Here is a 13227-nt window from a genome sequence, read left to right on the forward strand (position 1 = left end):
AACACACACACATATACGTAAGAAGAATATCAAGACTACGTATAATACGTTACACATGCGTAAACTCGTATTCCAAGCTCGCCAGAGCAGCAGAGGAAGTAGTCATGATTAAAACTGAATTCTCCCGAAGGTTCCCTTTGCTTCAGTGGTCACTTGGCCGAGCAATTAACTCGACATTTAAGGCTGAATGAACTACCGAAGTCCATGACACAGATTTGAAACAAGAGCTACCAGATATCACATGAATCGATTGCTTCAATTACGACAAATGTATCTCTACGCGCGCACGCGCGGTTTTCATAAGATACGCAATAAAGATGAATATGTATGTATATATGTGTCTGTACCACGGGCATTTAGTTTGAACGTAAGAACAAGAACACACACGCGTACAGAAACACTGTGCATCCAAAGATATCAGGCCACAAATCATGTTTCATATCAATTAACTGTATATTGCGAATAACTTACACCCAAGGGGAATATGTATGTATGCATGGATGTATGTATGTATGCGTGAATACATACATACATGCATGCATACATACACATACACGTACATATATACAATATATATATGTGTATATATATATATATACATATATATATAAATTTATTTAAATAATAATATAATATATATATATAAATTATATATAATATATATAAGTATAATTTTTATATAATGTATGTAAGATTGTTTGTTTGTATGGTGCTTTCACGTTGCATGGAACCAGTGGTTATTCAGCAACGGGACCAACGGCTTAACGTGACTTCCGAACCACGTCGAGAGTGAACTTCTATCACCAGAAATACACATCTCTCACTCCTCACGGAATGGCCGAGAATCGAACCCGCGACCACCGAGGTGGAACGCTAATACCATACCAACTACGCCGCTGAGGCGCTTAATGTATGTATGAGAGAGAGAGAGAGAGAGAGAGAGAGAGAGAGAGAGAGAGAGAGAGAGGCAGCAAATCCCATCATTCCTCGGTGGAGTCTTCTATTTCTATTTTCCTCCACCGAGCGCTTTCATTCTTGTCTGTACAGGTAATGATGATCGATGGTCCCTCAAGGCACCACTGAGAAGACAAAGATGAAGCCTCCAGACAATCTTCCTCCTATTTCCTGCCCCGCCATTGCGAGATGGATTTCTTCTCTCTCTCTCTCAATCTCTTCGTCTACTTACTCTTATCCTTCTCTCAATTCTCTTTCTCTTCGTCCTCTCTCTCTCTCTCTTCTTATACTTATTCTTACCCTTCGCTCTCTCCCGCCCTTCCTTTACTTATTTCTCTCTCTCTCTCTCTCTCTCTCTCTCTCTCTCTCTCTCTCTTCGTCCACTAATTCTTATTCTTCTCTCTCTCTCTCTATTCACCTACCTATTCTTATTCTCTCTCTTCTCTCCTAACGTACGGGTAGAGAGATAGCCAGGCAGATGAATATAATTATAATAGTAGTTTATGGTCCCATTTACAGTTAATTCTCCTATTTATACCCACCAATAAGAAAAAAACACACCTTAGTTTGTCCACCAATCTACCTATACCTTCCTAGTTACACCCACCAATAAGAAAAAAAAACACACCTTAATTTGTCCACCAATCTACCTATGCCTTCCTAGTTACACCCACCAATAAGAAAAAAACACACACCGATTTACACCCAGTAATAAGATAACAACGCAACTTCCTATTTACACCCACCACCAATAAAATACACACACACACCTCCCTATTTACACACACAAATAAGATAACAACACATCTTCCCATTTACACCCACCAATAAAAAAAAACACACACCTTCCGATTTACACCCACCAATAAGACAAACCACAACTTGGTGTGTCCACTAATCTATCTGTACCCAAGTCAATAATTCATCCGTTATCCCTCTTAATTTTCATCATCAATCACATTTAAAGCATCATTCATCTTTCTAATAAGATTGCAGTCGTTTTAGTGCGATTGATGATGCAGTTCCATGTTGGATGAGTGGTTTACGTGTTCGCATACCGATTCCGTAGTCCCGAGTTCGATTCCTCGCTCTGCAAATGGTGGAATCAGAGGAATTTGTTTCTGGTGATTAGAAATTAATTACTCGATATAATGTGGTTCGGATCCCACAATAAGCTGCAAGTCCCTTTGCTAGGTATTCAATTGGTCCCTAGCCACGTAAAAGTATCTAATCCTTCGGGCTCAGCCCAGGAGAGCTGTTAACCTGCTCAGTGGTCTGGTTAAACTAATATTATACTTAGTGCGATAGATGCGTCCTTCGGGAACCAGTGGTTATTCAGCAACGGGACCAACGGCTTACGTGACTTCCGAACCACGTCGAGAGCGAACTTCTATCACCAGAAATACACATCTCTGACCCCTCAATGGAATGGTCAAGAATCGAACTCGCGGCCACCGAGGTGACAGGTAAAAACCATACCAACCACACCACTGATGCGCAGTTCAAAGCCGATATTGGTAAAAATAATGGGAAAACTTTCAGCCAAGATGAAACCTTATACGTCTTCCTTCAGTGCCAGAAATATACATACACGCTGAAATACACAGATAAACTTTGAGATACACATGCTTATATGTTTACTCAATCTGTTGAATGATTGAGTTCGTACCCTTGACTCCACATGATACCTAATAAGAGGAGTTAGTCTTGTACTGACTGAAGTGAACAACGATTAAGAAAATCTCAACTTCTACTGGAAATACTGTGGAATGGCAAAGACTAAGCGTTGAGACTTATGAGGTCATTCAGCGTTGAAAGGGAAATTGAGAGTAGAAAGGCTTGAAGAGTGCATCAGGAGAAAGACCAATGAATCGATTGTTAGGAGAGGGTGGATAAGAATATGAAAGGAGATACAGTAAAAGGAACGAGAAAGGCTTGAAGAGTGCATCAGGAGAAAGACCAATGAATCGATTGTTAGGAGAGGGTGGATAAGAATATGAAAGGAGATACAGTAAAAGGAACGAGAAAGGCTTGAAGAGTGCATCAGGAGAAAGACCAATGAATCGATTGTTAGGAGAGGGTGGATAAAAATATGAAAGGAGATACAGTAAAAGGAACGAGAGAGGTTGCAGCTAGGGCCCGAAGGGACGCTGCACAGAACCTTACGTAATGCCTACAGTGCACCGCAAGAGGTGCTCTGACAACCCCTAACGGGGAGAGCACATGTTTATATAAAGATGTACCTTGAAACACATATGAAATATAGACGAAAATACTGGCATTTACATACTTCCTCGTTCTTTTGAAATTGCGACAACCTGCTGTGACAAGAAGCGAAATATATTTTTTTTTGAAGGTAAAAAGAAAAAAAATGTGTAGTCAAAGGCTTGGCTCTTTTTCATATATACATTTTTTGAGGGTATAGAAACGATGAAATCCCGGCAGCAGAGGTGAAGAGCTTTTTGTGTGTGTGCTTGTATATAGATATATATATATATATATATATATATATATAATATATATATATATATATATACATATATATGTGTGTGTGTGTGTGATTACATATGTATATATAAAGTATATATCATTTATATAATTATCTGATATTTTGGCATATTTTCTCTCTTGTGCAATTTCCATCGACGTCACTGGCATTGTTCAAAGATGCTATCTTCTTGTCAAGACTTTGAGTTAATCTAGTCTTCTTCCTTTTCTCCCCAGGCAAGTTCCTCAGGAATACTTAGCAGAGAAGAAAAAGAAGTATAAACTGATTCAAAGTTTCAATAAGAAGACAGTGTCTGCGAACAATGCCACTGACTTCAATAGAAATGATATAAGTATGTATCTAAAAAAGTATAGCATTATAGCAATAGATCTGGTAAGTATTCATGAGTCTGATAAAAATATGTACCTCTGACAAGTAACAGCCAATCACGTCTACAGAGAGAGAGAGAGAGAGAGAGAGAGAGAGAGAGAGAGAGAGAGAGAGAGAGAGAGAGAGTAATTTGCATAGAATCTGCATAGCTTTACTTTGCTTCAGCAATACAATATTTTCTCAATTGCCAATTTAAACGAGGTGATGGGAGCAGACCAAAAGGTCATATTAATCAGTAGCTGTTATTAAATTGTTTGCAAACGCAAAGCGCTGGGACCTATGAGGTCATTCAGCGCTATACTGATAGTCGAAAGGCTTGAAAAACGTAACAGGAGGAAAACTTAGCGATCGAACTATGAAAGAATTGTTAGAAGAGGGTGGCATATAAGATGAAAGGAAGAGAATATGAACGGAGGTACAGTAAAAGGACTGAAAGGGGTTGCAGCTAGGGACCGAAGGGACGCTGCGAAGAACTTAAGAATGTCATTAAAAGACTCCCAACAAATGCAAGAATAATATTGCAGATATATACACCAGTGAGTTACGCCAAAGACAGGCTGGTCGATAGGGATGAAATTCTACTTACTTGCAATATAATTCCAAAGTAAAAGAACTATTACAAATGAATTCGTAGCTCATATGAATCTAAGATGGCGTTTAACTTGAAGAGGCGTAGGATAAAATATTTACATGAAATGGTACCATGATTATTATTCATTTTGAAACCCAGCACAAAAACCTAGAGAAGTTTTACATACACACACATATACGTATATGTATAGATGTACACATATACATATTCTGCACACGTACATGCACGCACACACGCATTTATACATACGTATATGTGTCAAGAAAACAATACTGTACAGCATGAACACTATACATGACCGAAGGTCCAGCACGATCACTGTAAAGGAAGTTAATCTTTCTGGAAAAGTGTACAAATACGAACACACAAACGCATACACACAATTCCCATTAAAAAGAAAAGAAAAAAAAACGATTAGTTCAATTCCCACCGTCCTATCAACAACAACTACTTACCTACTTCAGGTCACGTGACCTCTCTCTCTCTCTCGTACCCTTGTTTCGTATTCACCGCAAAAAAAAAAAAAATTAAGAAAGAAAAAGGGGCGTGGTCTTCTTCCACAGCAATGAAGACCAGATGAGGATGAAAGAGAACAGGGGATCTTTATCGTATTTGATAATAATGGATGAAACTCGGCATGTCTTCTGTCTAACGGTTGCGCGTTCAGTTTAATCTATAAGCAGACTGACCCATCAGACTTAATCTCAAGGTAATTCGCCCAGTAATTGATTCTTTTTTCATCTCCTAATGATATTGTCCGACGGTTACGTTCAATACTTACGACCATCACCGAGATAAAAATATTCAATCGCTCGTGTTTACGTTTACTCGAAAACACAAACATTGTCATACTCGTAAGTCGAATTTCCTTCGTTGGATGAATTGAAATTCATGAGGGATTTGTTTTGCATTGTGTAAACGATGCTTGTTTGCTTTGAAAACTCTCTCTCTCTCTCTCTCTCTCTCTCTCTCTCTCTCTCTCTCTCTCTCTCTCGATTTCCAAAGGAAATTTCCAATTGAGAATGCAATGTTCATTATTATTATTATTATTATGATTATTATTATTATTATTATTATTATTATTATTATTATTATTATTATTATTCATTATTATTATTATTTTCCCCCGTCTATCACAGTCCTCCAATTCGACTGGGTGGTATTTATAGTGTGGGGTTCCGGGTTGCATCCTGCCTCCTTAGGAGTCCATCACTTTTCTTACTATGTGCGCCGTTTCTAGGATCACACTCTTCTGCATGAGTCCTGGAGCTACTTCAGCCTCTAGTTTTTCCAGATTCCTTTTCAGGGATCTTGGGATCGTGCCTAGTGCTCCTATGATTATGGGTGCAATTTTCACTGGCATATTGTTATTATTATTATTTTCTTTTTATTTCTTTTTATTTTTGTAGAAGACCCTCTTTTATGTAAATACTGTTAAAAAGAATGGCAGAATTAAGCGAGTTGATTTTATACATTGTTTTTTCTATTTTCCTTACGATTCGCTTCTCTTGCTCAGCGATGTTTCTGAGTAACTGGCCAATATTCATATTGGGAATTTTCACCATTTGTAATTTTTTTTTAAATTTCCAATATGAATATTAGCCAGTTACTCAGAAACATCGCTGAGCCTGAGAAGCGAATTGTAAGGAAACAGAAAAAAAACAATATATAAAATTAACTCGCTTAATTCTGCCATTATTTTTAACAGTATTATTATTATATTATTATTATTATTATTATTATTATTTTATTATTATTTTATTCAGATGATATATCACTATTCATATGAAACAAGCCTACCTGGGTTACTGACTTCATATTCGAAGCTTCCAAAGAATACGGTGATCGAAGATTTTGCCTGCACAGCACTCTAAACATTTATCTGCCGCCCGGGAATAAAAAGTCACTAAAAATAAAATTGTCACTCGTCGATTTTTTTAAAACGAAACATTTCGTAAAAGGGCTCCTGGTATTTTCCTAATATCAGTGATAATTAGGAGATGTCAATGCCCTATTTCAGGCCTAGATAAGCAGAAATATCCGAAATCGCCTGCTGTTAAGAGAGAGAGAGAGAGAGAGAGAGAGAGAGAGAGAGAGAGAGAGAGAGAGAGAGAGTTCATCGCAACTAAAAAAAATGTTTTTTTTTTTTTAAACTAATGTTCATGTCAAGTTTAAGGGAGGATGAATTTCTAAAGGTTGCTTGGCTTTTTCCAAAGGAATTTTCACTGGAATCCTTCAATGTTTCATTATGATTCATACACTCTTGCTTCAGGTGATTTTATAGAAAACGGGAAGTCAGAATGTGTTTATTTAATGGGAGACTATCCAACGTATACTCACCTGCGTTACATTTCACTCAGATCTTCACCAGCGACACGTCGGCGTCACCTTGTATATAACAGAATACGACTGATTATAGGATTTAGGCCAAAGGCCAAGCACTGGAACCTGTGTGGTCATTCAGCGCAGAAACGAAAATTGACAGTAAAATGGTCAGACAGGTGTCATGAGAGGAAAATCTCGCAGTCGCACAATGAAGCGATTGTTGGGAGCAGGTGGAAAGTAAGATGGAAGAAAGGGAATATGGAAGGAGGTACAGTAAAAGGCATGAAAAGCAATACAGTTTGGGGTCGAATGGATGCTGCAAAAAAAAAAAAAAAAAAAAAACCTGAAGTAAAGTCTACAGTGCACCGCGTAAAGTGCGCTGACGGCACTAACCCCCTTAAGGAGAATTTGTATTTAATGTAAGTACACAAAGCGCGCGCGCGTACACACACACACACACACACACACACACACACATAAGAGAAAAGAGTATTGGTGTGGAGAGTATGTGAAAAATAAACAAACAAATAAATAATAAATAAATAAATAAATAAACAACCTGCCGACTGTCCACAGTTGCCTTCGTCAAAATGCGAAATGTGATATTGTGTAAGCATTACTATCAAGTACTCTGAGTAGTATATCATTACTCAAATATTTCCGGTTATATTTAAAAAAAATCTTTTGTCCTTAAAAGAGATTGCACGGGCTAGTGAATGGTTCTTTGCTTCTGATTACAAGCTCTGGAATTTTCTACCTGATTCCGGTTTCCTTGACCTCCATACCCTTTCTTTCAAGAAGCAATTCTATCGATGAGTTGAGCCTCGACCATCTTACTTCCTTTTCGTTTTCGTTCGGACCTGGGCAAGTTAAGAGCATGAGGCTCCCGGCTCAATGAACGAAAATTCTAATATCTTCAGTTCATTTACTTGAAGCTAATAGTGATTAACATTCCTCTTATTAATGAGATTCTACATCAAAACAAGACTATAAAACTTCACTTAATTGAAACACAAACATCACAAAGGCCCATTACAGCGATTGAAACCAAAGAGATCAAAGCAAAGCGTTATCTCTAATCGCTTTGCAATGATGTCAACAAACAATTACACTAATATTTCTCATTGTCCTCAACACCTTCAACGGTCTTTGAACTGAGATACAGAAAATATATTTCATGCCACCTTTACATCTATTTAGAATAGAATAAAATACAGATTTTTGGCCAAAAAAAGTGCCAAGCGCTGGGACCTACGAGGTCATTCAGAGCTGAAACGGAAACTGACTGACAGTAAGATGGTTTGAAAGGTGTAACAAGAGGAAAACCTCAAAGCATTTGCTCTATGAAACAATTGTTAGAGGGGGTGGCAATTCAGACCGAAGAAAGAGAATAAGAACGGAGGTACAGTAAAAGAAGTGCAATCTATTTAAGATGACAAATTGTAATTGTCTAAAGCTCTGTGCTTTGCTTTATTTGTATGGTGTTTTTACGTAGCATGGAACCAAAGGTTATTCAGCAACGGGACCAACGGCTTTACGTGACTTCCGAACCACGTTGAGAGTGAACTTCTGTCACCAGAAATACACATCTCTCACACCTCAAGGGAATGCCCGAGAATCGAACTCGCGGCCGCCGAGGTGGCAGGCCAATACCATCCGGATCACGCCACTGAGGCGCTCTCTGTGCTTTGTAATCTAACTTTTGAACCTAATCAAAAAGAAATCTTTCTAAAATTTCACGTTATCAAAATGTGTTTCGGTGAAACAAAACCTGCGCCTTCCTTTGAGACAACTGTGAAATGTATTTGGTAAAACTTCCAAATGTGTTCTCACCGGAGGTATATATCCATAGTGCTCACAATGCGATTTAATCAGGAAAGCAAGAATTAAAGCGTGAAATACTATTCTATTTAGAGCCCGACTGGGTCGAAGCTTGTAGAATTAATCCTGCATGTTAATTCATTAATCCTATTCCTCTTTGTAATGCACGAGACATTACACATGTAAAATTGACACTACATTCATAAAGTTTACGTGATTCAGATGTTTGTGCACAACAAATGGGTATGAAAATATAAAGAATATATAACACAAGTATGATAAAAGAATTGTTTCATTATTATTATTATTATTATTATTATTATTATTATTATTATTATTATTATTATTATTATTATTCTTTTCTAAAGGGTCCACAATAATACAAAGTGTAAAAAGTCCGTGTATAATTTTGAAGACTTTACAGAAAGCTTTCGAAACCCTTCCCTGGGTTCATCTTCAGAATTATACACGGACTTTTTACACTTTGTATTATTGTGGACCCTTTAGAACATGATATATACTCTCGTGATAGAGAGTTTTTCTCTACTCTTATTATTATTATTATTATTATTATTATTATTATTATTATTATTATTATTAGTTATTATTATTATTATTATTATTATTCAGAAGATCAACTCTATTCATAGCAACAAGCCTACAAAGACCACCGATTTGAAATTGAAGCTTCCAAAGATTATGGTGCCCATTTGAAAGAAGTTACAGAAGATAACAGGAAATGCAAAAAAGGGGAAAGATCACTCATTAGAAATAAAAAGAAGATGAATCAATAAATTAATGAGAGCAGTATATAAGAAGACATAAAACACTAGACATTACTAGAATTTATACCCATTCTTTAACTCATTAGATTTTTATACTTTTGGCTATATTTAATGGTTTGTTTCTTTATTATGTGAAGAGAAACTTCTCCATTTTGAAAACAAAACCACCAAGTGAGTAAGTGATTAGGTTCCGGATGCGGACCGAACCTGAATAAAGGATTTTTTTAAGGTGTGGAAGTATGGTTCTCTAAGTCTTGGCGGAGGTTAGCGGGATCAAAACGTTCCCCTTATCTTTGTGTATAATCATATAGCACATCTGAACTACTATTTCAAAGATTGCAGGGATGTAAAGCACAAAGAAAGTGACTAATTTTCATTAAGCTTTGCTTCATCACTCTTCAAAGACTGGAGAAACTGACCTAGCCAAGACAAACAGCTGTCTTCCACCTACCGAAAGAGAGAGAGAGAGAGAGAGAGAGAGAGAGAGAGAGAGAGAGAGAGAGAGAGAATTGAAGTCAGCGTCTCAACATCCAGACCAAAGGCGAACGTCCCTGGGCAACAGTAAATACATGTCGGCAACATAACGTATCATATCACAAAAAAGGTTGGATACAAGTCAAACATGTTTGTGATGTGTTTGCAATAAGTTGTCGATTTGTTCATGACACGGATAAAACTTAAAAAAAAAAAAAAACCGATGTGCAGGTTCACGAAAAATCTCGGTATTAAGTATATCTAAACACGTATATGTATATACATTTACACATAAATAATGATGATCTTTTCGCTGAAAACATCCAAAAGATCATCTTCCTTTATGTGTAAGACCTAATTAATTTCCAGATAAACTTCAGCTCTTCATCCTTCATCGTTTTATTTTTTGTAGTGGAAGCATCAGCGACTTACAAAGGATTAAAGCTGAGACTGAAACTCGCAATAATTTTAGTTGCTGTAAAAGCGATATTGGAAATCGACTTTCATTTTTTTTTCATCAGCTATTACTCCTTTTATATACTCGCACGTGGCTATTGTACACTTTAACGTAAAAGTATTTATATTTAATTGGTTTTCGCATTTTCACTTACTGTCAGGGTGTTTTAATGAATGAGAATTACGTAAAAATATATAGATGACTCATATCCACGCGTTTTTTTTCTAACCTTTATATATATATATATATATATATATATATATATATATATATATATATATATATATATGTATATATATATATATATATATATATATATATATATATATATATATAATACACACACACACGTATGTATATATAAACATGTATATAAAATTTTTATCAAAAGATAACCAGCAATAACGAAAGGAAATGCAATGACAGATTTCAACTATATGACCAACGCAAAAAAAAAAAAGAAAAAAAGCGCCAGTTTCAAATCCAACCTTCTTTTCTCCGAGATGGTTTTAATAGTAAAATCACGTCCGGGGGTTCCCCTTTGAGTCATTCCGAAATCTCTCTACCTCTCTCTCTCTCTCCCTCCTTCCCCCCCCTCCCAACAACCCTTTTTCAAATGATACGAGGCCAGGCTCTTTCCCCCAATCGCCGTCACCAAGCAATCAGAAAACGGCCCGTGATTGGTTGGATTGCAACTCGTAATCATTTCCACCTACCGGCGGGTAGTGAGCTGATGTGAAATGATTTTCTGGGGGTGCTAATTAAACCCGGCCAGGTTTTTCCTCGTCTACCGTCTAGCTTAATCATTTTCTTTACCGATTTTTCTACTGTCTCGGTTAATTGTTTTATTCTTTTACCTCTTTTTCTACTTTCTGGTGTAATTTAATTTTATTATTTTTCTGCTTTCCAGGGTAATGGTTTTATTTTTATTTTTCTGCTTTCTAGTTTATTTTATCAATCTATTTTTACTGTTTCGGTTGCTTTATTTTTAATATATTTTCTACTGCTTAGGTTAATTTTTTTTATTTTTTATCTAAACGTTTACTTGCTAGGTTGATATTTTTTTTTCTACTGCCTAAGATAATTATTTGATTTTTTATATATATTTTTCTACACTCTAGCTTAATTGTTTTATTTTTAGTTATTCATCTTCGTTTAACCTAATGGCCTAAACTTTCATTCTTTGGCAAGAAACGTCTGAGCACAAAATAATTTATATTTACGTAATTAAGTGAGACTGAAAGAACAAATCTACAGTCTCAGGAATCACTGTTGTTATTTTTTCTCCTAGTTTTCTGACACTTCCCATTAACAGTCTCTCTATGGCCACTTAAGTTCAATTCATTTATATTTCTTATCGATATAAGACGGTTTTTTTATTGCTCTCTAAATCGCTCGTCTCTCTCTCTCTCTCTCTCTCTCTCTCTCTCTCTCTCTCTCTCTCTTAATAAAACCGATTGTAAATTTATGGTCAAACCCTATTACGATTATTACAAAATACTCTTCACCTTGTTCTACAATTTACCGTATTTCTGACATTGCAAGAGGCATAATTAACCTTTTAAGAATCTGTAACAACAACAACAATAATAATAATACTACAAATAATATTCATTATTATTATTATTTATTATTATTATTATTATTATTATTATAATTAATACAATTTACTATAAACCTGTGGATTTTATCATATGTTTATCACGAGGTTGTAAATTTTTTAGCAATTATTATTATTTTTATTATTATAATTATTATTATTATTACTATTATTACAGGTTTTGAGTGTATATGGTACGCAGCAGCATCAACACCAATCCACACACAAACGCAAACGAGTCCTCTTTTAATATCAAAATCACGTTTCTGGCCCCTCCGAGTCATCTATAAAAACTCCCTTTTTTATATAAATGAAACGAGGAGTCTCTTTCTCCAATCATCGTCACCAGCCAATCAGAGAACGGCCCGTGATTGGTGGGAATGGAATCACAAAATCATTCTCACCCCACCGACAGAAAGTCAGGTGAAGTGAAGTCATTTTCGGACGCTAATTAACCTGGGGAGCGATTCTTCTCTTATGCTTTTCAAGCGATTTTTTTTTTTTATTTACTCTGTTCAACTAAAATATTGAACTTGACATTTTGGCCGCCAAAATAAATAAGCTGTACTCACACGCTGTATAGTGGTATCTGTCTATCTTAGAAATAGTAACTGTTTTCTTCAATGAACTTATTTCTAAAAAAATTTATTTTTTCATTCCACACTGTTCAATTAAAATAATAAACTTAATTTTTTGGCCGCCAAAATAAATAAGCTGTACTCATATGATGTATATTGGTATGTATATTGTATCTGTCAATCTTAGAAATAGTAACTGTTTTCTTCAACGAACTCATTTCTAAAAAATTTTTTTTTTTACATTCCACACTGTTCAATTAAAATAATAACCTTAATTTTTTGGCCGCCAAACTAAATACTCTGTCAATCTGAGAAATAATAACTGTTTTCTTCAATAAACTCATTTCTTCAAAAATATTTTTATTTCATTCCACACTGTTCAACTAAAATATTAAGCTTATTATTATCATTTTTTGGGGGGGGATACCAAGATAAATAAATTTTACAAATACGTTAAATATTGGAGTCTGTCTTTATGAAAAAAAAAAAAAGACTACCTTGTTTTCTTCAGAGACCTCATTTCTAAAATTTTTTTGATTTCATTCCATATTGTTCAATTTAAATATCTAACTTAATTTTTTTTGGTTCAATTCTAAAAAAATAGTTACTTTATTTTCTTCAATGAGCTTATTTCTAAAAATCATTTATTTTCATTGCATTTCACACTGTTAAACTAAAATATTCTACTTCAATCTTTTTTTTTTTTTACTTGGGGCAGCCAAGATAAATAAACTTTAAAAATACGTTGCATATTGGCATCTGT

The sequence above is a fragment of the Macrobrachium nipponense genome, chromosome 13 (assembly GCF_015104395.2).
Source record: "Macrobrachium nipponense isolate FS-2020 chromosome 13, ASM1510439v2, whole genome shotgun sequence".
NCBI lineage: Eukaryota > Metazoa > Arthropoda > Malacostraca > Decapoda > Palaemonidae > Macrobrachium > Macrobrachium nipponense.